The 26,135-nt window shown below is 36.5% G+C and overlaps 1 protein-coding gene across 3 annotated transcripts in view; it reads left to right on the forward strand.

The window, feature by feature from the left end:
* LRBA (LPS responsive beige-like anchor protein) overlaps positions 1 to 26,135 on the forward strand; it is a 563,043-nt gene that overhangs the window by 322,893 nt on the left and 214,015 nt on the right. The window lies entirely within an intron of this gene.

Raw genomic sequence — 26,135 nt, forward strand, 5'->3', positions numbered from 1 at the left:
GCAGTGGTTCAGAAAGGTTTACTTTTTTTTTTTCTATCAACATAGTGAAGAAGGTGCAAACTAACAAAATTACTTTCGCTTAAAGGCAAATGGGAGGAGGACGGGAATTTGGGAAAGGACCTAACATTTTCTAGATTTTCTTCTCTTGTAAAGTCTCCCCACCCCCATTGTTGCCAAGAGCCAGAGCAATTGCTGTATAAGTGCACCAGTGTGTGTGGGGGTGGGTATGGGATGAGGGTTTATGACTATAAATCTCTTTTCAGTAATTTTCATATGCTGTTTAAAAAAAATGGAGCAGGACAAAAGTAGTGCAAGCACCTTGCTTGATAATTGATACTTCATAATTAATATTCAGATATATTTAATGCTATTACTTTATTGTTACAAGGACTAACCATAATTAACCAGTTATTAGAAAATATATTTAAGTGCGAGAGATGGTGCAGATTTATAGATGGAAGAATTTTGTTGGATATATGTTTATATCAAAATAAGTAACTGAAACTGTTTTAAACTTAAAAACGAAAGGAAGTAAATGTGAACCTGAATCAAAATTTTCTTAAAATGCCAATGTTGTAAATCTAATTTTGAATATTTTCGAAGGTAATTCAGTTTCATTTGTAAAATGAATTTATTTTCATAATTGACTTTTGCTTTTAAAAGACTCACTACTGCAATGCAAAAATCTATAACTATCCTGTTATTGATTACACAGATGGCTTCACTCCTCCCTTGGCATTTCAATGAAACACATGCTTGTGCTTTAGTGTATGTATTGTACCCATTGTAGCGTTTCGGTACTTTTGTATGAAAAAGCTATAACAGTGTTTGTGATTTGCTCAATATTCAGGGTTTATGTTTGAACCTTAGATGTCTGTCTGGTTTCTGAGTCTTTTTTAGACAAATCAAATAGGCGGGATTATTATTGTTATTATTTTTAGAGTCAGTACATTGTATTTTTTGATAATGCTGTAAGGATGAAACTCTATGAAGCCCTTTGGGGAAGACTGCGTTTTGCAAAACCTGGCATGCAGCTTTTTCAAAATCCCTTGGGAGGGCTTGACTTGCTTTCTTAAAACGGGACCAGGTGAACCTGAATTCATTTGCTTAGGGGAAGTTTATTTCTCTCCTCCTCCTTCATGCCAGATGCTTGGACCTCTTAGTCCTTTCTTATGTGGCTGGTGTAGTCCACTACCTTGTCACCCATTCACTTTGTTGTCCTAAGTCCCTTTCTAAAGAACCATTGGGACATTTTTTAAAAAATTAAGTCGAATTTATTGCGTGGAATCTGTGTTCAGTAGTGAGGAGTTGGGATGAACAGTTGGAAGTAAGCGTACTTGAAATTCGGACACAGCTTTAGTCAACTACTCAGGAGTGGCAGAGACGCGGGGGGCGGGGGCGCGGGACAGACGCTGGGCTGCCTGAGGATCCTGAGCTGCGGCGCCTTCGGGGTTTGGCATGTGGGAAGCCCGGACTCCGTGGATAACCCGCCTATTGCCTGTGGGTCACACCGTCGCCCTGGGAAATAGTACTGGGCAGGAGGGACGCTTTGGTGCCGGGAGTTGTGTGAACAGCCAGGAAAGGGTCCTTAGCCAAGGGCAGTTACTGGGGAGAGACTCCTGGCAGGGCCAGCGGGGGCCATGCTTTCCCTCGCCAACCCTCGAGGTGGCCACTTCTTCATTGCCTCTGGTCCTCACGGCCCGGGATGCCCCTGGGAGTGAGTGTTTGCAAAAAGGTCTGGGGGTGACCGCGGTAGTGCATCCTCTGGGCCATGGCGCTGCCTACTGCCGCCGGTCCAGGGTAGGCGCCCGGGGACGCCAGTGCGTGCCTCCTTTGCCTAGTGAGGCGGCGCAGGCCGTGCTGAGCTAGACGCCATTGCCTGACATCCCACTCCCCTCCTCTCCTCTCCCCTCCTCTCCTCTCCTCTCCGCTTTGTCAAGCACGGCTAAGTTTCTTGCACCCTTTTCCCAGCTTTTCCCCACTTTCACAACAGAGGCTGAGAGTTGATAAAACATTACAAATGTTTTGATTTAAAAACAATCCATTACCAATTTACCCTGTCTAAGGTAGATGCTCTAGTAAATAATAAATCAGTTAAACAAAGGCGGCTTTAATTTATTGTCGCGGTACTAATTAGAAACATCATTCGAGCAATAAACTTAAACACTTCCAGCAAATAATGCTCCCTCTTGCCAGTTCCCTTCTCCCCCTCCCCCACCCAACTCCCTAGGCCGCCTCTGCTCTCCGAACTGAACTGCTTCTGCTCTGTTTGCGAATCCGCTCTCTTCCTCTGGTTGAATAATTGAAGGGGGAAACGGTATCTGAGGAGGCTGTAATTGAAGAGCCCCTGTCACCTCTGCTTTTATGTATGTTCGTATAGAAGTCCATCAGCAGCTCCTTGATGGTGTATTAAAACCAAGTGGCAGCCCCTTCTGCAGGAGATACCATATTCTATTAAAGGAGACCAAGTGAGAGAAAGAAACTCTAGAGGCTAAAAGCCACTTCAAGTCTTCAGGCCGATTGATCTGTATTCTCTTGTTATAATCCATCTCATCATACTTGAGTTAATGAGGCAAAAGAGGGGGAGCGAAATCTGATGGTCCTTGACAAATTCATTAGGGAGGCTGCAGGACATTTTATTTGACTGTTAAACATCTTGTTTGTTTGGTTTAGACAGTGCCAACATCAGCTTGCTTCTGCCCAGGCCTGTGATGTTAGGATAGCTGCAGACATTCCTAAAAAGAGGAGGACATTCAGGGTGTGATTTGAATTTTTTGTTTTGGATTTCCAGTAGTCCATAACCTTCAGACTTCTCTAGGCTTTACCTTCACCATCATCATTACATTCGGTACGTTTTATGAGGATGTAGAAGGTAAAACTGAGGTGGGGTGTTTTTAGTTACTATAAACTAAAGTGTGTATGTTTAAACTTTAGTCTGAAATTTCCTGTATCCTTTACAAAATGAGTCAAGTTTTAGCAAATACTATACTAGTTATTAAAAAAATGTGAATGTGTAAGTTCCAGATTACACATTACATCCTGTTTTTACTTGATCCTGGTTAAATAAACTTTTAATTATTAATTGAATTTCCTCTCGTAGTGAAACACAAAAGCCAGAAACTTAGAAATAAAAATTTTAACTATTTACACAAATAAGATTTTTTCAAAATAAAATTGGTATATTTTAACTTGGAGGCCTTTTTATATTTAAAATTAGAAGCAGAACTGGGTGCTCTTTGAATGGTGTTAAAGTAAGGTGATGAGTTGACCAAATACTTTAAAAACTGAAAATATTTCTTACTGAAGAATAATGAGCAATTCACCTAGAATGCTAATGTTATATTTTATTCAAAGATAATAATACAGTATTTCATTTTCTCGAAAAACTTTTCTTAGAAGGAAACAGTACAATTGTGGTACTTCCTTGCATAGAGAATTCAGTTATATTTTCCTTCAGCAGTTGACTTAAAGAGCCTCAGCTCAAGTGCTTTCAGAAAGAAACCGGGCTTCCATTTCTAGGCAAACAGTATGAGGGAAAAGGAAAGCTAATGCTTTTTGTCTGTCATTTTTGTGCATTGCTGCACCGCTGATGAAGCTGGGACTGCTGGAGGGAATATATGGATTTGAAAAGAAGTGATTCAGTAGTTCATGTTGTGTTTCTCAGATGCAAAACCAAACTAATGGTTGAAGTCAGTGCTTCTGTACATCTGACAGTTATAATCCTGTTTATATTTCAAGAGAATACAGACGCCTCAAACAGCTTTATTTTTTGCTGATCTTTACTCATGAGAAATAAATCTATTTACTGAGTTAAACTTCAGTGCATTTTCTACTTTATCATATCACCGAGAGTAAAAAGGTATCCATTATTTTATTATCTGTAGAAATAGCATATGTTAATATTTACTAAAGAGTATACAGATACTAGATTGCATGATACTGATGTCTTCTAAGAAAACATTTGCATATAAAAATCAGATTATTAACTTAAAAACCCCAATTCTGAAGGATTTATACTTTTTCAAAAACAAAGTACACCATGTTTGCCTGTATATGTTCTGATCATCTAAAATCTGATTTTGAAACATATATGAGGTTGCTAAATTTTTGGTTCTTATACAGTTAATCTTTCAACATATTTATAAAAATTCTTGACTTTTTTAATGCTTGACTTTTTAAAAAATATTTTTTGGATCAAAATATTAATGGGGAAATAAATAACTATTAAATTTTCTGGTTTTAAAATTCCAGTCAAAACAAAAAGAAAATAACCCAGACAGTGTGTTAGTGTATTAGTTGATGAAATTTTATTGAAGTAATTACATTAAAATATCTGTAAGAAACTTGAACAACAACACTGTCAGAATTATACTATTCACATTGTATTAAAAGTCAAATCAAACCACTTTTTTCCCCCCCTATTCTGATCTAATTTTCCCAAACTCTGAAGTGTCATAGAGATTGTTTGTGTGTATTGAAAATTATTAATTCTGGAATCAATCTAGAAAATAATCAGTAACTGAATATTTTCTTTGAAGAGTTTACTGTAGTGTCTATTAATTTTAAATGGTAAAAAATGTTGCCGGAACAAGTTTTCTCTAACACCGCCCACTCCCCCCCCCCCCCCACACACACACACAAAATAACTTTTGATTGGTAACCCAGGAGTATTATTGTTCTCATTTGAATAGTTTGAACTTAAGATAACGTTCTGTTAGGTAAAGCAATAGCTTTAGCTTTGTATAGTAAGCCTATCAAGCTGTACTGAAAAATACATGTTTTTATGTACTTTTGAGTATTGTTTGTGGGCCTTTTAAGTTTGTTTGGGCTACGTGGGACAATATATATGATTAGTGATGTTTATACCTATTATACGTTTATAAGTCTAATTCTTATATTATTTAATAGGATGAGAAAATTCAGAGTATGATACATGTTAGTTTTTTCCCAAGTTGAATGACAACTGTATATATGAGTACTTTATTAAGCTGTGCAGAGTTTGATTTCACCAAAATGTATAATGATAGAGCAAAGAAACTGTACTCATGAAAGTGGAAGTAAAAAGCTTTTAGCCTGACTAAAAAGTGAATACTGTTGTATTACTGAGCTAGGATATAAAATTTAAGGAAATTCAAGTTAATTCAGCAAGAATTTTTCAGAAGGTGTTTCGTTGAACTTATTGTAGTCTGACTTATGTTCTACTCGTCTTATGGTCTTACCAATAAATCATTTAGCTTTTTCTCATTTCAAATATATACATTTTTGAGTTGTACCTATTATATTCTTTTATTTCCATATATAGTGAAACATTTGCTCTGAAAAGTTAGAATAAGATCCATCTATCCTCCCTCTATCCCCCTCTTTATCCTTCCCTTTCTTTCTTCTTCCCTTCCTTTCCTTAACAATTTGAATGTACTAAATTACTATGAGGTAAATATTAAATTTTACCTGTCAAATAACTTTGTCTTTCATAACTCACTATAAAATCTTCAACAATGAGAGGGTGCTTTTAGTGGAGTCAACTCTTAACCATTTAAAGAATGATTACATAATTTGTGGAATCTAATTTGTTTTTCTTTCACCTAGAGAACCAAATTTTACTGGTCTTTTAATATCACTTACAGAAGGTAGATAGGAAAATAAGGATTAGTGAATATTGAAATTGATGCCAAGTAAATCCAAATTTTATGGTTTAATGAAGGTGTGATATCCTTTGTTTAGAAGCTACTACTACTGATTCACTTGTAGAACATGGTTCTTCAGATCTTAGAGCCACCCCCGTTCCCATTTCTACTTCCCCTTTGTGATCAGTGCCAGACATTTATGGAACAGATGATTGAGATTAGGGGTATAGATTATGCCGTACTGAGCTGTGCTTAGTCCAGATTCTATATATTTTTTGGTCATTTGAGACATATTATGGACCTGTGTTTAAAATTATTAGTTAAGCATATCCTATTGGTAATTTTTTGTTATTCTGTAGGAAAACTAACCTTTTTAAACATCTTAGTTTATTTTAAAATATATTGGTTCTTCAGCACTTCATCTGTATTATTATTAGTAGTAATAATTTGGCATCAATCTTCTGCTAAGATTTCAGGGAATTTTTAATGGACTTTTTGTTATTTTTAATGGAAATGTTAAAACTCTAGCTTGTTCATTCTTTCAAACATTCTGAGTTAGAGTAAAAATGATGTGCTGAGAGGTTATTCTAATTCTTTGTAGTGGTTAAACAACAACAAAAATCCTTCATGGTTCTAGTCTAGGTATAGAAGATATCTGTATGGTATAAATGAAATAATATTTGATGATCTGAAGAATTGAAAATTTTCTTTAACCATCTGAAATAAAGCTGGGATATAAAACAGCTGTCTTGGCCTGTGAATATCAAGGTTCTGCCAGTCTGTTTCTCTTCTGAGGGTTTTCCTATCTTCCCTTATTATCTTTGGATCCTACAGCATCATTCTCTTATGTTCTGACTGGTTTTGTCTCGAGACAAAACCTGGGTTAGTAGGTTTAAATCAGCCTAGATAGAGTGAAAAATCTTTGATCTATGGCTATGACTGTTTTCAAATGATTTGCTTGCTGGGACCAGACACTATCCATGCCCTTTCACTTTGCTATCAGATAGGTACACACAAAGGACCTGAAAGGCTACCAGATGCACAGTTAATCATCATATTAGATAAGTGAAGGGTTCCAAGCATGCTCAATTAGAACTTCTATTTCTAATAGTTATTTGTTCTACAGTACCTTGTTGGGTAAATGGTCTACACATCTTCTAATCTTTTCTGCAAATTAGTCAAAACTTTCTATAAATTGTAGCATTAATTAAAAATGAATGACACAAAACTATGTACTTTTTAAAAAATAGAAGGTTGTTGCTATCACATAACTTACATGAATAGATAAAATAAAGGGAGACAGTCCTGAATTTTTGTTCTAGCTTGGCTACAAGATCTAAGTGAACTTGATCAAGTGACTGTTTCTACTCACTATTTTTTCAATTATAAAATGGGGATATGGATTAGGAGGTGTTTTTTTTTACCTTTTCTAGATACAAAAAAAAAAAAAATCTTCAATATCCTACCATAACATGAGTAAAGTTGTAGTTTATATCTTATTAGTTTGTTTCAAATTAAAAATATTTCTGCAAAATTTAGGCTTTAGTGGTGCTTCATTATAGTACATGTAAAATCTTTTGAATCTTAACCTAAGAACATGTTTTTTAATTGCTTTTTTTTTAAGAGAGAGAGAAAGAGAGAGAGAGAGAGAGAGAGAGAGAGAGAGAGAGAGAAACATCTATCAATTGCCTCCTATATACACCCTGACCAGTGATTGAACCTGCACCTAGGTGTGTGCCCTGACTGGGAATTAAACCCATAACTTTTTTGGTGTACAGGGCCATTCGCCAACCAACTGAGCTACCCGGCCAGGGCAATACATGATATTTTTTAACATGAAAAAAATCATATAAATGAATAAACTTACATATGGTTATAGTTTGTGTTTTAGATTTAAGGGAAAAAATTACAAATTATAGATTGAAGATAGTTGCGAGGGACAACCAAATAGCAACATGGAATAAATTCTAAGAGTATGATGATTATTGTTGGTAGTCATTGCATCATAAAATATGAAAACAAGCCAGGCTGTGTATTCTTGTATATATAGAAAAACATTGTTTTAAAGGTGTCCACAAGGTTAGCGGGTTTGTTTTTTCTTAAAATGTTGAGTTGACTCAATGTTTTTGGCATTTTCATTAAGATTAGTTATTCTATAAATATTAGATCTTGAAGCTAAAAAAAAAATCAAGTTCACAATTAACCTTTTAAAAAATATAGTAATACCAGTCTTCTTCTTAGAGAAATGACATTCTTCTAAGCAACTATAATATTACCATATTCATGTTGTGTTAAAGATAGATCCAAGCAGGGAAATGGTTTTGAAAACGTGAGTCACTGAAGTAAGTAAAGTTTTATACTGCTTTCTCATGCTTTTCTCTTGTTTTCATCAGAAGATCTGACAAGCATAAAAGTGTTAACATCTTTTATTTTACAGATGTTCTTAGTTTCCTCTCAAACTGTAAAAGATGCTGTATCAGAGCAGCATGGTAGGAAATAATTTCAACACCTCCCTTCACTTATGCAGTCCTTTATTGTCGAAGCTTGTGGATATTTTTGGAGAGAGGGGGAAGTGAATCAGGAAAAGACCTCGTATTGAGGCCTAATTTTTCTCATTTTGAGATATCGCTCAGTCTGTCTTCTGTATTACAAATTCTTTCTAAAATAGTTTTCCAGTTAGAATTGAGTTATTTTCACTTCTCTGTTGTGTTCATTGGAAGTATCTCATTAATGCAATAGCAGTGCCAGGTGACCACTGAGAAAGTTGTTGATGGACACTCGGTGGGTTTGCAAAGTGCAAACCTAAAAGACTAAGAGATGAGAAATGCATTGCTATTGGTGAATTTATGTTTTATCTCACTTCTCTTGAAAATTTATGAGTGGCATGGCTTAAGGGTGCTGGAGTTGTGTGTTCCAGGGCTTGCCCCTACTGATAACACCCTTGTTGGCGTGAAAGTGCAATGCAAATTATGACAGTTACAACCTTCTGTTTTGTTTAACCTGTCAGTAGATTTCCTGGCTCAGTGCTGAGGGCAATGGTGTGTTCAGCTAGTCCATATTCACCTAAACTTAAAAGGTCAGGTTTCTACAGGCAAGCCTAGTCAAAGCCTAATTGATGAGGAGGGCATGGAGACAGAATTTACTGTTCTGTTGGCTAGTTTCATATCGTTAGGTTGTCCTGAAAGCATCAGGCAGTCACAGCCCCTTTCATGTAAGTGCTGACCCTAGACAGGAGCTGACAATCAAAGGAGGCAGCCACAGGAACCAGTGCAAGTAGGCTATTGATTTTTCAGTTAGGTCTAAGTAGTTTGTAGTATGGGTAATGGGTGACAGAGGCAGGTATGTCATTATCAATGAGCTCCAGAACAGTAGCGACAACCCTCTCTCATATTTCCTTCCTCACTGACAGTATGCATCCAGAGGCGGTCAATAAATCGCCCAACCTTTAACTGACAAGTGACTGGAGGTTTAGGTTGAGGGGTGGAAGTTATGGAGCTAAACTTCTTTACTCGAACATGTACTGGATCTGGGATTTGGCAAGAGAGTCAGTAATTATATTGTAAGTTTCTGAAGTTTTAATTTGGCTAAGACTGTGCAACTCTGAAAATCAGTTTGCTTTTAAGCTTTTGAGAATTTAAGAAGCATATTTACCTAGTTAAGAAATAAAGAAATGAGCCAATTAGTTATAAAGGAACCCTGCAAGGTTACTTAGGATAGGTTCTTATGTAAAGTTTTGCTTATATTGTGGACTAGATTTTTATTTAATCATGATATCCCTGTTATAAAAGTTCAGCAGTTAGACATTGCCTCTCAAAATCCTTTTTAATTTCTAGTCTCCTCTTAAATGTTTTGACTGCAGACCCATTTTAAATAGAAGAAAAAAAAACTCGAACCATTTGTAAATATGATGTATTAGCCACTAAGCAGTTGCTATTTGACCTTCAAATTCGTTTTATATTACTTTTCACAATAAAATAGTCAGGAATAGACCACTTAATGATTAAAGTTTGATGAATTATGGTTGCTTCTGAATTTAAAAAGAAGTGAGGCTGATTTTTGTTTTAAAAGCATTTCATATGGATATTTACGTTAAAAGATAGATACAATTTATGGTCACATAAACAAAAGTATAACAGGTTTTGACTAAAAGTTCACATGTTCTAAAAGGATATAAAATAACTTAGAGGTTCTTTTAATTTAAACCAACCTCTATTTTGTTACTAAACGTAAGGAACATAAAGAGAAGATAATATTTATAACTAGAAGTGGGAGTTTGGGCTGTACCAGGTTCCTTGCAAACTATCACATGCTTACATTTTTTGAAAACTTTAAACAAATTGAAGTAAAACAGAAAAGTAAATGTTTTTTAAAACTTCCTTAAATAACGTATCACTGTGATATCTTGTTTAAAACTGTGATATTGTACAGAACCAGAGTGTAAGTCTAGCATCATCTAGCTGCAGAGTATCTTGCATGACCACATGAATCATTTTCATTTGTCTAATGCAACTGAAATTCCTTTAAAAAACAAACAAACAAAAAAACAACAACAACTAACCAGCAGGTCAATGCACAGTAAGGGTATTGGTGCTTAAATATTTTCTTAAGTTTGAAGTGATATATCTTCTACTCTAAAGAACAGAGAATATAAATTTGAATGTAGTAAAGGATGGCTACTATTGAACTATTGCAATCTTAGTTTTAAGGAAACGTTGGGGTTATATAATAAATATTTAGAGAAATTTTATTCAGATTTCTTGAATCACCTTATGGGGCTTACACATTGTAAAAGCAAGATTCCTTTTAGAATCCGTTTCCCCCAGGTTGTGTATTAAGTCATTCACTTAACTGGTGTTTTTCTATTGGATTACATAAAAGATTTAGCTGCGAATCTTGTCATCTTTATATTGTTAGCTATATTCTAGGTGCAGCTTCTTTTGCTATATTTGCAGTCTTTTCTGAATAGAGTGTTGTTGTTGTTGGGTTTTGTTTTTCCCCAGGAATTAAAACAAAAAAAGCTGAAGAAAGGGGACAAATTAAATTTTCATGAAAGAAAATCCTAATCAGCAGTGACAGTATAAGAGAAAGATGATTGCCACTTGGTCATTGTGGAGAGGCACTTAGATTTGGTGTCAGTGCTTCTGTTAATGATGACTAATGTCTTTCTTGAAGCAAGTGCATGCTCCCACATACTGCTACAGACTAGACAGAGGGCTCAGCAGTAGGCACTACTCGGCACAGGCATTGGGTGTCCTGCAACAAAGGCCTTTTTTTTGCAGTCAATTTGGCAGTCTCTGTTATTAGAAAAATGCAAACGTAATTCTGAGGCATTTAACAACACGTTTGAAACTTTTATGTCTAATACTAAGAGATGTTATTTTTAAATTAGAATGTAAAGAAATCAAGCAACGTTAATGAGATGTGCTTCCTATTTTGTCACCTACAGGAATGGGCACATAACATACATTTCCACTGCACAGGATCACTTGTGTTAGGAAAGTTTTAAAAAGAGACAGACTCGCAGCAGGTTCATTTCATACTGCGTGGCCATATCCTGAACAAACACTTTACAGTTATAAAAGAGAATGCATGTCTCAAAAGATCTTTTTAGATCTTTTCATCTTAAATATATTGGTTACAAAAAGATGACATGTGTTGTTTCTTCAGCTTTTCCCCAAAGTCTAAGACCTTTCAGAAGGGCATTTGCAATGCTTGTCATATTTTTTCATATATATCTTATTGGCCTGACATGTCTTGAGAACCATGAGAACACAGATGTCATTGCATTCAGACAACACTAATTACTCTGGGATTTTTGCAGCCTCAGTGCCCGCATGTAACTGTCGATTATGATTGTTCATGCAGCCTACAGTGGGGACAGTTTGCACATGAAAATAGTGAGACACAAAAATAGTGAGATGGGCCTTTTAGTCCCCTATTGTTCTCCAATAGAAGTTAGAATAAAAAAAATTCCTGACACATCAATTTCATTCCCTATTTTACATTTGAACCATATTTGGGAAACATTTTCCTTTCTGAAGTAAGTGTGTTATGCTTTAGAGTTCAGTGAAATCTATTATCCATCTGTTCTTTAACCTTCTTGAACAATCTTCTACATTACTTTGTCTTTAAGCTTCATGGGAAATTTCTTTATGTAGCTTATAGTTTGAGAGAAACACTAATTGTCGTATGAGTCTTTAGACAGTGACAGTGCAACACAATAAATATGTATGATGTGTTCTTCTGGAGTGCAATTTAATGTTTAATGAGAAGCTGCAGCAAATATGGTTAGTCTCAATTTAGATAAGTGCAATCATCTTATGCTTTTAACACAGGTCAGTTCTTTTCTTTGTTTTATTCTGTCTGTAACATTCTGGATTTCAGTTGATGATTCATGGTATTTAGGTGGTTTTCAAATATCAGAGGTCAAATTATGGTCAGATCTGGACCCTCAATATTAAATGTGAAGACCAAATACATGTTTTGATATAAAGCATAATCTATGTTAATCACCGATTGAAAATAGAAAATGCCAATAATGTAACTTCATATGCTGATGAAGCAGAAATGGAAGCAGCTTGATCAAAGATGTATGATGAGATAAAACTGCAGTCTCTGCTGTACAGTTATAGTAATTATGACTAATGAACCGTCCAGTCTGGATGAAATGGCATGCCCACAGGGACTGTGTCCAATCAGTTGTGACTTATGCAAACTGAACAAACCATTGATGGGCTTCCAAATTCTGTATCACAAGAAATATATTCTTTGTTATTCATATAACTTTTGTGAGGGTAATGTACAGGAATTGGAAGATACCTAAATATTGTTAAATATAGAATATAATTATTTTTATCTTATCATATACTTATTTAAAACTAAACACTTACTTTTATATGACCTCTGTTTTACTTCTCCTTTCTTAAACACACTTTGGTTGGTACTCTAGTACAAATTCTGTGACTTCCTACTTGTTCTTCTATTGTGCTCCTTTTGAACATTCCCTCTTTTTTAGAGCTTATTGTCAGGGTATATTGTTCACTAACCAGATACTGCAGATATGCTTTTACCATAATACAGGACCTGCAAGGCATTTACTATGTGAGAGCCTTGTTCATGTACTTTACCTATGTTAAGTTGCAGATCCCGGCAACAACCCTTCCAGGTAGGTGCTATTTGTTATGACCATTTCACAGATGAATAAACTGAGATGTGGGAAGTTGAGTAAGTTGCTCAAGGTTACCTGCTCTTATTAACTTTAGATATCCCTGTAGAGGTTAGTTATATTCTTCTGGCCCAAACTATTTCTAAATTATCCTCGTGTTCTTTTTCTTTCAACCAGGATTACTTTCTTGTTGTTTTCTGGCATCTGTCAAAACTGCTATGATATTTTAAAACTGATGGCTGATGTGCAGTTTTACAATAGTTTTTCATGTCCCTAAAGTCTAGTTATGTTCAGGCCCCTAAACTCCTTCATTTGGTATATTTTAAGTGACTCTAGCTCTCATGATGGAGTTTAAGAATGCATAATTTTTTAAAATTGATTTCAGAGAGAGGAAGGGAGAGGGAGAGAGGAATAGAAACATCACTGATGAGAGAGAACCATTGATCAGCTGCCTCCTGCATGCCCCATACTGGGGATCAAGCCAGGAACCCAAGCATATGCCCTGACCTGTAATCGAATGGTGAACTCCTGGTTCATGAGTTGATGCTCAACCACTGAGCCACACCGGGCAAGAATGCATGATTTTGTTTTGAATATATATTTAAAATGTAATAAATATGTCCATTTGATTTACTCTTGAAACTGAAATGAAAAAACAGCCTACTCATTTAAAAGAAAGTAAGTTGTGCTGGTAAAATAAGCTTGGTTAGTTTTTTTTTTTTTTCCTTCAATTTAAACTCTTTATTTTTTAAAGTATTACGTAAGTCTCCTTTTCCCCTCATTGACCTCTCCCCGGCCACTCCCACCCCCCAGCACATGCCCTCACCCGCCTACTGTATGTGTCAATTGGTTATGCTTATATGCATGCATACAAGTCCTTTGGTTGATCTCTTACTTCCTCACCCTCCACCTTCCCTCATAGGTTGGACAGTCTGTTTGATTCTTCTATGTCTCTGTTTCTATTTTTGTTCATCAGTTTATGTTGTTCATTATATTCCACAAATGAGTGAAATCATGTATATTTATCTTTCTTTGACTGGCTTATTTTGCTTAGCATAAAGCTCTCCAGTTCCATCCATGCTGTTACAAATGGTTAAGAATTCCTTCTTTTTCACAGCAGCATAGTATTCCATTGTGTAGATGTACCACAGTTTTCTAATCCACTCGTCTGCTGATGGGCCCTTAGACTGTTTCCAAATCTTAGCTATTGTAAATTGTTCTACTATGAACATAGGGGTGCATATATCCTTTCTGATCGGTGTTTCTGTTTTCTTGGGATATATTCCTAGAAGTGGGATTACTGGGTCAAATGGACGTTCCATTTTTAACTTTTTGAGGAAACTCCATACTGTTTCCACAGTGGCTGCGACAGACTGGTTTGTTTTCTTCTGAGATTATCCACACTAAAGATTTTCTCATCAAACCAAGTATAGTCCTCATCTTAATGACTTATTTCCAGCACCTTACACCTCACTACCTTTTAGATAGTAGGTATTCAACAAATATTTGTGGAAAGAAGGAGGGAACAAAGGAAGGAAGGGAGAACTTTCTAGTAATTCCGTAACTCAGTGATGCCACTAAATGCATGCTTTTAGAAGAGAATAAAACAGCCTGTTACTGTGCTATTATTCTTTAAAATCCTTAAAACTCTACCTGACAAAGTTGTTTCTCATTGACCCCCAACCTGAAGTATTCATCTTTCCAGGCTTGCTTCCATGCATTTGTCCTGAAGTGCCCCACAGAGCTCTTTCAATATTCCACTTATCATCAGTCCCATACAGTGTAATGTATGTTTTTGTCATCTCCCCAATGTCATTTTCCATGTTTCCTCTACCTTTAACTTACCAATGTGAAAAGTTATGAAAGGCAGGCATCATCTTACTTATTTGATAGCATGACTAGATACAAAGCTCATGCTCAATAAATACCTATAAGGTGTATCGATAATTTTGATCCTCTCCTGTTTCCAACAGATTTCTTCCTATCTCCAAGGTCAAAATTTTAAAGTGAGATTTCTAAAGATAATGTTCTAAAAGTCTTTAAAGACTCAATTGAAATGAGATTTATGCAAGAGTAATATTGAGCTCTTACTCTGTGCCAGGCAGTAAACTAAGTACTTTGTCTTAATCCTCTCAACAAATCTATATTGAGTTATATATCCTACTAGAGGCCCGGGGCACGAAATTTGTGCACTTGTGGGGGTGGGGGGTCTCTCAGCCCGGCTTGCACCCTCTTGGAGTCTGGGAGCCCTCAGAGGATATCTGACTGACAGCTTAGTGCTGCCAGAGAGGCAGGAGAGGCTCCTGCCACCACCACTGTGCTCGCCAGCTGTGAGCCAGGCTTCTGGCTGAGTGGAGCACACTGACCACCAGGGGGCAGCTCCGGCATTGAGCATCTGCCCCCTGGTGGTCAGTGTGTGTCATAGTGACCAGTAAGTCTGCCGTTTGGTCAATTTGCATATTAGCCTTTTATTATATAGGATTATTATCCCTATCTATACAGAAAGCAAGGCACAGATAGATTATATAACTTGGTTTATTCTAAAGCTAGGAAGTAGCAAAGCATGACTTGTAACGATGGGTGATGGTTTATTTTAAAGTCATCAATAGTTTATTGGTATCTTGTCAGTACCATGCTCTTGGTTTTTTAATGCCCTTTCTGCAGTTGTCTATGACAGTTCTGTAAATTCTGCTTTCCTACAATTAAATGACATGTATCACACACTACTTATCTTTGTCTTCTCAAAATACTCCAACAGAAGAGGAGGATAAAACCTTGCTATCCTTCTCTGAAATGTTGTGACATGATCAGGTAATGCAGAAAGATAAACAGTTTTGTCTTTGTTTTTTAAATTCATGGAGGACTAAATAACAGTTTTCATTATCAGCATTTTATACAAGTTTCAGGCAATGATTGCAGTGTAAACTATGTTAGATAGTCTGGTTAGGAAATTTCCAAAGTAATATGTAGTAAATCATAGGAAGAATACTTGAAATTTAAATCTGGTTTTAAAGTGATTGGTATGTACCTCCATGGCTGTTTATCAGTGATAGAAATGGAGTTAATAAAATGCTGTGTATTTTATACTTAGGAAACATTGTGGCTTATAATGAGTCTATATAAAACTGAAACCACTGTGTTAGCAAAGAGGAAGCCGTTTTCCAAATATAGTAAGCTCTCAGAAGTAAATTCACATCAATTTCAATTTCTGTTTAGATTTCAGTTTTTACATGGAAATTGATGGCATTCTGTTTCATAAGTGCTGTAATACTCTGTACTTTAAAAAGTCATATTTATATTTTGTAAGAATCTGGTTATTCAGGTTCTTGCTCACTGAATAAAGGTCAGTTCACATTTGAGCTAATCCTTTTGTCATGGTAAGTACATTTAGTCTGAAGTTAATATCAGTTATTCATCTTCAACTTTTAAGATTAAAACTACTTTAAAGCCTTTCTTAAGTAGTTTAATTAGAAATCTTTAATTAGAATAAAGATCCAGTAATTTCCTAAAATGGTAACGTGTTATTTTGAAATGAGTCTTAGTTTCTTTATTGTACATTATTAAGTCATGGTATTCATTCACAAAGTATACCTTTGACTATTTCAGGTATTCAGATATTATAAACTGATATTCACAACTCAAAAAAGCATAAGATTCTTTCTTTACCTGTTTCTTATAGAGGAATGAATGTAAATGGTATATTTATATAATTAGGAGATTAGTTATATTTAAAGTATTTCAAATGATCTCATTTTAAATGAAAAAGAACACAGAAGTATCTTTGTACTCTGATTTTACATATGTTAAAATTATGTTAAATTCCTGAATGAAGACTGAGCAAAATGGACTAAAAATGAAAACAGTTAAAGTATATGAATAGTGGTTAAATTGGGGGGGGGGGGGTTAATTTCCTTCATTGTTTTTATAATCAGTAAATTAAAATATGTACACATATAAGTAAACATACTTCAAAGTATTTTTTAAAATAACTTTTAGGTTATATGGCTTTACCTTATTTTATTGTCTCATATATTAAAGAATTAAGCCAGGATTACTTTTTTGTGCAGCTTATTCTTTGCCATGGAAATGGTCAGCTGGTGTTACAGGAGAGTCATATAAAAAGTACATGTAAAATCATAGTGCATGTGCTGCTACTCTGCAGTGTTGTATGTGATCGACATCAAACATAAATTTTAAAGAGAATATTTCAGCCTTCTGATTGTGTGATGCTAGTATTAGTGAGTCACGTTGTTATACTACTGAGTCTGCGTATCTTGGCTTATTTACAAATTTGTCATTAGGCGAAAAAAAAGATTATTTCAAACCAAACTTAATTTTGGGCAGCAGGGAAACCAGACATCGCGACTAGATGTCCAGAACCTCTAGTAGCTCTCAGTTCAATAATGTCTGAACTGTTTAAATATTTGAAGGCCTTGAATGTATTGAATATGGGTAAATTTTAGGAAATACACTGTAGATTATATATTATAATCTGTTCTGATACCACATGTAACTTCACTTTGCTTGCTTACTAGTTTTCTCTGTTTGCTGTCACTTTCACACTAGAAAGTTAAGAGCTTTTTTTCTCCCCTGTCTTTTAAACATTTACTGAGAATATACCGGGCAGGGGTGGGGGAGATGGCATATGTGTGGAGAAAATAAATTTGCATGTCAGCTGCCTATAGCAGTGAGAGTATGCATGTGACTACACTATCATTATCTCTGCTGCTTCTCCTTCAAGCTTGCATATAGAGTAAATATACATAGCCTTCTACAGAAAAATTTAAGGTCCAGATTGCACATAGGTGGAGAAATACCCTTGGAAAACAACCAGTGAATACTCAGCAAAAATGAAAAGAGCTGAGGTGAGCAGAATATTACATGCTGATTGGTAGATTTGCAGACAAGGGAAAAAGGCATTGACTAGCCTCGTGTGTTTAAGGGCAATCTTTACGCAAGAGCCAAGAAACCCAGGAGATATTATCTGAGCAAAAGATGGCAGGAAAGAATTAAACTGGGGACAGAGGGAGGAAAGAGAATAGTAGTGATTGAGGGATAATTATTGATGTGGAGAGTAATGAGAGCAGAGCCATTCGAAGTGGCTGAAATGTAGTAGATAGGCAGGTGAACATCTCTTATCAAAGGATCACCTGGAAACTATATTATAAGCATGGGTATGGGAATCTTCTGGATGTACTCTTGGAGGTTGGGGTAGATAGGTTGTTGCTTAAAACAGTAATTGATTCTCATAATGATTCTCTTCGATTTTGAAGATTAAGTTATATTTATTACACTTTCTATAAGAGAAAAGAAAATAGTGCATGTGTTAGTTTTGTATTGCTGCTGGAATAAATTACCACAAACTTAGTGGCTTGAACAATATGGGTTTCATGGTGCTAAAATCAAGGTGTTGACAGGACTGCGTTCCTTTCTGGAGGCTCTAGGTGAGAATTTATTTTCTTGCCTTTTCCAACTTCTAGAAGCTTCCCACATTTATTGGCTCTTGTTCCCTTCCTCCATCTTCAAAGCCAGCAACCACAGGTCAAGGCTTCTTACATTGCATTACTCTGACCTACTCTTCTGCCACCTTCCACCTCTTTCACTTTGAAGGAACCTTCTTGTTACATTGGGTACACTGGATAATCCAGGTTAATCTTCTTGTTTTAAGGTAAGCTGATTAGCAACCTTAATTCCAGCTGCAACCCTAGTTCCTCTTTGCCATGTACCAGGTGTATCAGTTAATGCAGATTTTTTTCAATAGATGGAGTTACACATATGTTGATATATATGCGATTTGATTCAGCTGCAACCCTAGTTCCTCTTTGCCATGTACCAGGTGTATCAGTTAATGCAGACTTTTTTTTCAATAGATGGAGTTATACATATGTTGATATATATGCGATTTGATATGTATGCTATTTTGTTGTATTGACAGCAAGCTTCAAAACTTCATATGTCAAATTTGATGAAGGTGTTAACATCATAGATATTTTTACGCTTAAAAATGTCAAATTTCGTGCCAAAAAAAGAGCATTTGTGGGAAGTTTTAATTCATTATTTTGAAGAAAAGTGCTGCTGAAGTTATCGTATACTTCGGGAAGCTTATGGTGAACATACTCCATCTCAAGATACTTGTGAACGCTGGTTTAAATGCTTTAAAAGTGATGATTTTGATATGAAAGACAAAGAACGTCCAGGTCAACAGAAAAAGTTTGAAGACCAACAATTACAAGCATTATTGGGTGAAGATGCATGTCAAACTCAAAAACAACTTGCAGTTCCTAGGGCAATGGAAACTAAAGAGAAAATAAACAAATGGGACTACATCAAAATAAAAAGCTTTTGCACAGCAAAAGAAACCATCAACAAAACAACAAGAAAGCCCACTGTATGGGAGAACATATTTGTCAATGTTATCACCATTAAGGGTTTAATCTCCACCATTTACAGGGAACTCATACAATTTAACAAAAGGAAGATAAACAACACAATCAAAAAATGGGCAACAGACCTAAATAGATACTTTTCGAAAGAAGACAGAAGGAAGGCCAAGAGGCATATGAAAACATGCTCAAAGTCACTAATCATCCAAGAGATGCATATCAAAATGACAATGCGGTACCATCTCACACCTGTCAGAATGGCTATCATAAATAAACAAACGACAAGTGCTGGCGAGGATGTGGAGAAAAAGGAACCCTGGTGCACTGCTGGTGGGAATGCAGACTGGTGCAGCCACTGTGGAGAACAGTATGGCGTTTCCTCAAAAAACTAAAAATGGAACTCCCATTTGACCCAGTGATCCCACTTCTAGGAATATATCCTAAGAAATCAGAAACACCAATCAGAAAGGATATATGCACCCCTATGTTCATAGCAGCACAATTTACAATAGCTAAGATTTGGAAACAACCCATCAGCAAATGAGTGGATTAGAAAACTGTGGTACATCTACACAATGGAATACTACACTGTGGTAAAAAAGGAGTTCTTACCATTTGCAACAGCATGGATGGAACTGGAGAGCATTATGCTAAGTGAAATAAGCCAGTTAGAGAAAGATATAAATATCATATGATCTCACTCATTTGTGGAATATAATGAACAACAGAAACTGATGAACAAAAACAGATCCAGAGACTGAGAAACATCAATCAGATCATCAAACTTTAGAAGGAAGGTAGGGGAGGGTGGGGGTAAAGGGGAGAGATCAACCAAAGGACTTGTATGCATGCATATTAGCCTACCCAATTGACACAGACAACAGGGGGGTGAGGGCATGAGTGTGGGGGAGTTAATAGGGGAATAAGGACACATATGTAACACCTTAATAAAGAAATTTAAAAAAAACAACTTGCAGAAAAGATTAAACGTTGTCCAGTAAACAATTTCCTATCATTTACAAGCAAAGGGAAAGATTTTAAAGGAAGGAGGTGCCACATCAACTGAACAAAAGACAAATGGAAAACTGAAAAGTCATCAGTAAAATGTTGCTTCAATGGCACGAAAGAAAGTCTTTTTTGCATCGAATTGTGACTGGTGATGAAAAGTGGGTTTATTTTGAGAATCCCAAATGCACAAAATCCTGGGTTGATCCAGGTCAACCATCAACATCGACTGCAAGGCCAAATCGCTTCGGAAAGAAGACAATGCTCTGCATTTGGTGGGATCAGGAAGGTGTGGTGTATTATGAGCTTATAAAACCAGGTGAAACCATTAATACTGATCGCTACCAACAACAAATAATCAATTTGAACCACGCTTTGATCGTGAAACGACCAGAATGTGCCAGAGGACACAGCAAAGTAATTTTATTTTATGATAGCGCACCATCACACACTTCAAAACCAGTTAAAGACATGTTAAAAGATCTTGCCTGGGAAGTATTAACCCACCCGCTGTATTCACCAGACCTTGCTCCTTCAGATTACCACTTGTTCCGATTGATGGCACATGCACTTTCTGAGCAGCGCTTCAAAACTTATGAAGAAGTGGAAAATTTTGTCTCTGAATGGTTTGCCTCAAAACAAGAAAAGTTCTATTGGGACGGTATCCACAAATTACCTGAAAGATGGGGGAAATGTGTAGCTAGCAATGGACATTACTTTGAATAAAGCACTTTTGATGTTTCTCTTGAAATTATCGTGTTTTCTTTTATTACAAAATCTGCATTATTAACCGGTACAGCTGGTAGGTAACATGGTCATCCAGGGATGAGGGTGTGCCCATCTTTGTGAGGCAGCATTATTCTGCCCACCACAGATTACCATCATGGTTTAGAAATATTTCCACCTGAAGTTTTATAAACCTTCTCTTATTTAGAAAAAGTTCTCATCTATAATAGCTCTTCCTCACTGACTTCAGAATAACATAATTTTACCATGTGAAGAGTAGATTAAAACATACAAAATTTGTGACAAAATTTTCAGGAAGAATTTTATTATTGTAATTTAGAGGATCACTTTTTATAAATTGTTATTGTAGTTTCAAATAGCACTTATTATGAATATACACCTATACGTTGTCCTACTAAGTGTCAATTTGGATTTCTTAATATTTGAACTGGGGAATCCTCTGAAAGAATAGGCCAAATTTGTGTTTGTATATACTATATACATTAGTAATTTTAAAAAATATATATTTCTTTATTGAGTTCATAGGGGAAGGAAGAGGTAGAGAGAGATAGAAACATCAATGATAAGAGAGGATCATTGATTGGCTGCCTCCTGCATGCCCCCTATTGGGGATCGAGCCTGCAACCCAGGCATGTGCCCTTGGCCAGAATCAAACCTGCGACCCTTCAGTCCGCAGGCCGATGCTCTATCCACAGAGACAAACTGGCTAGGGCTATACATTGGTAATTTTATCACTATCAGCCATCTTCCATAGTGGCCAGTTAGCTTTACCCTTTTTCAGCGATAGCTTTCATACAATTCTTGGTCACAGAGGATATCACTGGAGAAAGGAACCATCTGGAAAATATTCCAGAGCCTGAGCTTCACTGATGTTGGCTCAGGTTTACCACATACATGTCATATTTATCACGTTCTTTTAAAAAACTTACTTGAATGTACTAGTATCTACCATTTAACATTTTTGCCCCATTTGTTTTATCATTTGCTCATTCCCCCTGTATACACATATATATTTCCATATAATATGTACATGTGTATACTTACACAAATTTTTTCTGAACCATTTGTATACATCATGATCCTTTATCCTGAAATACTTCAGTGTATATTTCCTAAAACTAAGAACATTTACTTACTTATATAATCACAATAGTTATCAAATTTATGAAATTTAACATTGATACAATAATATTATTTACCATCTACATTTTACGTTCATTATTTGACCACAGTGTTCTTTAGAACATTTTCCCCCTCCAGTACAGGATCTAGTCTAGGATTAGGCATTGCATGTAATTTCTTAGTCTCCTTTTATTGCTAACATTTCATTAGCCTTTCTTTTTTCTTTTCTTTCTTTTTTTTTTTTTTTTTACATTGTCACTTTTAAAGAATACAGTTCTCCCCCTCTCTTTATAAAAGAAGGAAGGAAGGAAAGAGAAAGAATTTCCTTCTAAAATAAATGAGAGTTCACCACAAAACCTGGATTGATATGAGTTTGGATTTTATAATATTCACCGTATTTTCAGATTCCCGCCCCCACCCCCCTTGTTTAAATAATAACCCGAGATAATTTAAGTTTCTTTAGGTCTTGTTTTCTGTAATTAATATTTATTGCTCTAAGTATAGGTTTAAACAGAATTTAGAGTGATTTTTCTCTAATTCTGAATAAAACATAGTTTGCCCCCCCGCCCCCATCTTTTTGTTGTTGCGATTTCTGTATCTAGTGGCTATAAAACAGTGTCTGGCACATAGTTGGCATTCAAAAAAATTTATTTGAATGAATTAATTTGAACATATTTTCCTTAAACATTGACCATAATATAAAGAGAAGCCCATTTTGCCTGCTTTTCTAATGGATTTAGTTTTTGAAGTGCTCAAGAACATTAAGAAAGTTGATAATACCTTACCCAAAGGGTTATGTTCTGAAAACCTTAGGTAGTAGAATTTTTTCAAGTTTTTAATACATTTGGGGAAATTAAGGTTAGAAGGACAGAGGTCAGCAGTGAACCTTTTGATATTATTATATTTCTAAAATATATTGATGAAGTTTGTTAACTAAAGGAAACATCACCATCATTTCATACTATTTTAGTTTATGATTGATCCTGTGTTATTAATTTCTATTTAGCATTCTTTATTTGCTGAAAACACTTTAGGATTTCTCTTCTCTGTGGTTCCAATTACATGCATATGCAGTAACCTTTTTTCTGCGAATATTAGTAACTTTTGTTCTTCTGATCTTCCTGAATTTGGCTTTCTCACTCCAGCTCAGTATTATAAATGCCAAGTAATTTGGGTCTTAGATTTTTTTTTAAATATCTTTTTATTGACTTCAGAGAAGAAGGGAGAGGGAGAGAGAGAGAGAAACATCAGTGGTGAGAGAGAATCATTGATTGGCTGCCTCCTGCATACCTCCTACTGGTGATGAGCCCGCAACCCTGCATGTGCCCTTGACCGGAATCAAACTTGGGACCCTTCAGGCCACAGAGGCCAATGCTCTATCCACTGAGCCAAACCGACTACAGCTGATTTTTAAAAAAGATTTTTATCACTTTCAGAGAGAAAGAGAGAGAGAAACATCAGTGATGAGAGAGAATCATTGATTGGCTACCTCCATGCCCCCCACCAGGATCTAGCTGGCAACCTTGGCATGTGCCCTTGACCAGAATTGAACCTGGGACCCTTCAGTCTGCAGGCCGACCCTCCATCCACTGAGCAAAACTGGCTAGGGCTTGATTTTTTTTTAAGGGATTTGAGGGCCTCTCTTTAACTAAACTACCTACCCCTACTTTCTGTCTTCCTTCCTGCCCCTCCCTTTGTCCTGTTAACCCCCATTTGTAGAGTCTTGGTTCTACCCATGAACATCTCCTTACCAAAACACATCCTCTTCTCATCCATACCCTCTTTTGCACATCGTTTTTTCCTTAGGCACTAGCTGGGTGTCCATCAAAAGTCCTGCTTTCCATTATATATTTTCCATTATACATTCTACAATATGCTGAAAATACAATCAACAAGAAGTCAGATAATGGTGAACTTTGATAACTTTTTGTAAAAATCATATAAATGTGAACTTAATTATCAAAGAAATATGTCGCTTCTTTAAAATTAAAGAACCACTCTGGGGGGTTTTGGCAAGTGTGTCTGTGTATGTATATATAGTTGTATGGGACATAGTTATTAGTGTGGAGATTGGTATGATACTCTTGACTCTCTGACTTCATCTCTTTGGATCTTGGTCCAAACTGCTTTTGTGCTCTATCTTTTAAAGGGTAAACATGATGTAAAAATATATTCAATATAAACTTCTCTATGGAGCTTAAAACTCATTTTTGTTAATGAATTAAAATGCCACCCTGATATATAACTTTGAAAATTCTTGTGTTGGAATCCAGCTTTGCCCACAAAGTTTTATTATATTTTTTATGTTTCTCCAATTGAATATTTTACCATATACATGCTTTATATATTTAATTGTTTATTTACATATTTTTTGTATTAAATGTTTTGTAACACAGCAGAATATCATTGAAAGAAGCCAAGATGATGATAAAGTCTTTAAGATAAATAACTATTTTCCATGTAAGGTTAAGTGCCTCTCACTGAGCAGTGAATAAAGGCTTGAAGTTATTATTTGATGCCATAGAAATAGTAATTTATTGTGAATGAACACCCAAATGGGACATAATTTCTAACTCATCATAGTTTTTGGCCACCCACTTAAAACTAAACTATGACATATAGAAACTTAGGTGAGGTTATAAAGAAGCATAAATGCACATGGAACATGATAAACTACACTACAATTTACTAGGATTTTACATACTAGCAACTGAGATTTACATACTAACTTATCTATTAGTAAAATGGCATAGAGGAAAAGAATAGTTGGATTTCTTAATTTTAATAGGCTTCCAAAAGAGAGAATATGTCTTTTATATTTTCAATGTGCTTTAACAAGTAAGTAATTTTATTGGAGACACTTGTAGATTCTAATTTTTCTGAGTCCGTTTCTGGTACTTTCCACAGGTACTTTTAAAAAAGAAAGTCAGCGATCTTTTCAGCATGAAGATGTTTTGGGGTTTCATAAATGGAACAGTGCAGCCACCTCTAAAATGAAAAAAAATATTTATATAAAACTAGAGGCCTGGTGGATGAAATTCGTGCACGGAGGAGGGGGGTGTCCCTCAGCCCAGCCTGTACCTTCTCCAATCTGGGACCCCTCGAGGGATGTCCGACTGCCCGTTTAGGCCTGATCCCGGTAAGATTGGGCCTAAACGGGCAGTCGGACATCCCTCTCACAATCCAGGACTGCTGGCTCCCAACTGCTCGCCTGCCTGCCTTCCTGATTGCCCCTAACCACTTCTGCCTGCCAGCCTGATCACCCCCTAACCACTCCGCTGCCAGCCTGATTGATGCCTAACTGCTCCCCTGCCAGCCTGTTTGCCCCCAACTTCCCTCCTCTGCCAGCCTGGTCACCCCTAACTGCCCTCCCTTGAAGGCCTGGTCCCTCCCAACTGCCCTCCCCTGCTGGCCATCTTGTGGTGGCCATCTTGTGTCCACATGGGGACAGAATCTTTGACCACATGGGGGCAGCCATATTGTGTGTTGGAGTGATGATCAATCTGCATATTACTCTTTTATTAGATAGGATAGAGGCCTGGTGCAGGGGTGGGGGCCAGCTGGTTTGCCTTGAAGGGTGTCCCGGATCAGGATGGGGGTTCCCTTGGGGCATGGGGCGGCCTGAGCAAGGGGCCTATGGTGGTTTGCAGGCCGGCCATGCCCCCCGGCGACCCAAGAGGAGGCCCTGGTATCTGGAATTTATTTACCTTCTACAATTGAAACTTTGTAGCCTGGAGTGGAGGCCTAGGCTGGCCAGGGCAGGTGGAAAGCTTGGCTTCCTCCATTGCCGGGGGCAACCCTGGCCTGCTCTCTCCAGCTCTGTAGCTGCCGCCATTTCTGTTTGGATTTGTTTACCTTCTATAATTGAAACTTTGTAGCTTGAGTGGAGGCTTATGCCTGCAATGGCAGGCGGAAAGCTTGGCTTCCTCCATTGCCTGGGAAACCTTGCTCTCTGTGGCTGTAGCCATCTTGGTTGGGTTTATTTGCATATCTGCTCCTGATTGGATGGTGGGTGTGGCTTGTGGGTATAGTGGAGTTAGGGTCAATTTGCATATTACTCTTTTATTAGGTAGGGTAATTTTATTTGCA

Source organism: Cnephaeus nilssonii (assembly GCF_951640355.1).
Source record: "Cnephaeus nilssonii genome assembly, chromosome: 5".
NCBI lineage: Eukaryota > Metazoa > Chordata > Mammalia > Chiroptera > Vespertilionidae > Cnephaeus > Cnephaeus nilssonii.